We start from the raw sequence: 3,418 nt of genomic DNA, 5'->3' as shown, positions 1-3,418 counted from the left end.
TAACCCCTGCATCCAATTAGTGTTGTCTATATGCACATAGCCATCTTGCCATCAACTTAGGCATGATCAAACTACTAGCAACCACTCCTTTAAAGTAGAGTGACTCCCTCACTCAGCAGCTATCAACTAGCAACTCTGTCAGGGGTGGAATTTGAGAGATCCCTCTTGCATCCATGCTGTATTACTGACTGACTTGATCTCCTGTATATAACAACAGAGGCTGTGAGTTGATGCTTGAAATGATCATGTCATGTCAGGAAGTAATCAAGAATGCCATTATTTTATTGGCTACTTTTACCCAAGAAACCAATAACATGAATTTCAAGAGAACAAAAAATCTTGATTGGTGTGATCTTCAGAAGGAAGAGTATGTTATACAAAATAAATAACTTCTAACCCTAAAACCAAGAAAAGCCATGGTTTACCAGGATTGTTTCTTTAATAGGCCTCCAGAATACATTACTGTTTCCACCTTCTTTTCATATGGCATTTTACATTTTAAAAATGGTGGAATTTCAGTACTTTCTCTTTTCATGTTAAATTCTGAGGAGGGGGGATTATCATACTTTCCCAATCCTGAAAGATAATGCATTAAACAGGGGCAGGGCTCAAAGTTGTTTACAAGAAAAAGGTCCTTTCTCAATGATCTGATAATTTCTAAATAGGTTTTAACTGTGGTCCTAACTCATCTGGAAAATGTATATTGTAGGCAGAGTTTTCTTGCCCCAATCACCAGCTCCAAAATAACCACAAAGGGCTTAATATTAATTATAAATGCTCAGCTGATAGCCGAGGCTTATTACTAATTAACTCTTAAACCTTAACCCATTTCTATTAATCTATGTGCTGCTCCAAGTCTTGTGACTTTTATCTCTGTCCCATTTTTTATATCTGACACCTTCTGCATCTTTTTGGCTACTTTTCTGACTCTGTCCTTCTTCCCATCATTTTACTAGTCTGGCTCTTTTGTGTAAACTTATTCAGTTCAGCTATTATCCAGTCTGCTTGTTTATTAAATCAATCACTGCTACAAATCTTCAGAGTATAAAGGGATTATTCCACAGCAGTATATCATGATAGTGTTTATTTGGATACATTAGCAAAAGAGTAAATTACTGAATGAAACCCTTAGAATACTTGCTTGATGCGGTTGGCCTACTCACTGTTTTCTTAACCTCACATCCCCATACAGCTGTTTGTTAAATTCTAAGGTTGAACCAGCCTATATTCTTAGGCCCTAACTCAAAAGACAAGGCTTTATCTTTTCTTCTAATCCAGCTCCCTTCCCAATTGCTGTCAAGATTTACAGCTGCTGTGTTGTTTTCTCTAAAATTTTAAGAAAACATTCTTTCATTCAGAGTCTGTTTTTTTAATCACTTTTATTAACAAGATTAACAACTGCCAAAAGGGAACTCCATTCCCTGATGACACAAACACCGTGGATTCTAGAAAAAGCAGAACCTTATAAGGTAGACCACTCCTTTCCTGAAAGATAAGGCCAATTATCCATGGGGGCAAGGCTGCACCCTGAAAAGAATTGGTCATCTTCTGAAGATCACCTGAGAAAATTTTTGTTTGAGAAACTGGTTTCTTTCTGTGTTTTTAGTCTCGTTAAAGCATAATTTAAAAATGGTCATAGAATGAAGCCTTTTGCATTACTTAAGTATGCTGTTTACTGAAATCGCAATATAAAAGTGTAACTGTTCTAAAATGACAAAATAAATCTCAGGTACATTTGCACTGTTAAATGTCTTCTGTGGGTACTGTGCAGTGGCTTTATTTCTATGAAAAGCTTTGTTTGTAAGACAACACAATATTCAGGCAGTTGAAGGAAAGAATTTCAGAAGATGTAAGTGTGGAGAAAAAAAGCACCGTTCACCAATTTTCATTTTGAGCTTATTGCTAATGCCAAAATGTTGGCTTTCTTGTCAAAAGGCATATTGGAGAAATAAAATAGTAGATATGGTCATGTCAATTTTTGCTGTCAACCTGAGAAAATCAGTTACAACACTAATCAATGTCATTAACGGCAATCTGTCCTGAGAAGAGAGCAGTCTGCTAAATATTCAGGAAAAGCTATTGGACAGATATCAAGTATCAAACCCTTGTTGTATGCAGTCTAGGTCTAGCAATCCCAGTGATGTTGCACACTGGAATCCCCAGGTTCTAGTTAGTATCTGCTAAGTATTTTGAATGTGTGAGCTCCATTGAGGTGCTAATTGTAGCTGTTTTTCATCCTTGGCTATAAGACTATGAAATCTGAGGAAGATATATTCACATGATAATTACCATTCAGTCCTTCAAAAGAAAAATCCCTGAAGCAATTTACCTATTCCTACTAAGCAGAGTTTGACAAGCATGTTTTACCATGAATTTATTAAAAGTCTATGATCTTGGCAATGTTTCCTAATCAGTACTCCATGACAATTTGAGCCATTGTCAAAACACTGTGTGTGTTGAAATATCCTTAGTTTCTTTACCCCAGGCAATTGCTTTTCTGCCAAAATTCTAGTTTCTGAAGTCACTCCTTTCAGCTTCTGTCTGCAACTGAGAGATAAAAGCCAACTAATTCCTTTGAGGAACATAAACAACTGAATAGGGCAATCAAGATTAAGTAGCAGAGCTTCACTACAAATGCAGTAGGTACTCTGGACTGAATTCTAAAACCCTTTGCAAGAATGTAGTGCTAGAGCATAGCTTGAGAAATGTAAATGTTAAATAAAATCCACATCCACAAACAAAAAACAAAACAACAACAACAAAAACCCTTTTTGCTGCATATAGCAAACGCACTCAAATTTTGAAATTATAGAATTGATTCCTAGAATTACTAGCAATTTTTATGGAGATGTTAAAAGAGACTGGATCAACATTTAAACTTTCATCTTCACATATCCAGAAAATATAAACCCTCTTCACTATTATAAGACATTCTATAACAAAATACTCATGGCTGTACTGAGTTCTAAATGTGGGTTAGGGAAATACTCCATTCACAATGATTTGTTTGAATGTATGGGCTGTGTTAACTCATAGAAACTTAGGCAGGACACTTAACTTCTGTGATGTTCTCATTCCCAATATTCACATTTTTAAAAACATAACCAAATCATACTTCATAAATGCTCACTATTAACTATATTGTACGTCATTGTTAGTAGGCTGATATTTTTACTTAAAAGTTTTCATTTTTAATTAATGATGGTTATTAGAGACTGGACTTAAACTAAGAATGTTCATGAGATCATATAAGGCTTCCAGACTTTATATAAAGAAACACTTTCTATTGTCCATGCCATATTTCTAAGTTTTGTTATTGTAAAATAAAATCTTTCCTAGCTTACTCATTATGAAGAGAATATTGTGCTAGAAAGTTCTTTTTTTCTAAATGTTTGACAGCATTAAGAATGGCTTTCTA

The sequence above is a fragment of the Microtus ochrogaster genome, chromosome X, assembly GCF_000317375.1.
Source record: "Microtus ochrogaster isolate Prairie Vole_2 chromosome X, MicOch1.0, whole genome shotgun sequence".
Taxonomy (NCBI): Eukaryota; Metazoa; Chordata; class Mammalia; order Rodentia; family Cricetidae; genus Microtus; species Microtus ochrogaster.
This window is presented reverse-complemented; position numbering follows the sequence as displayed.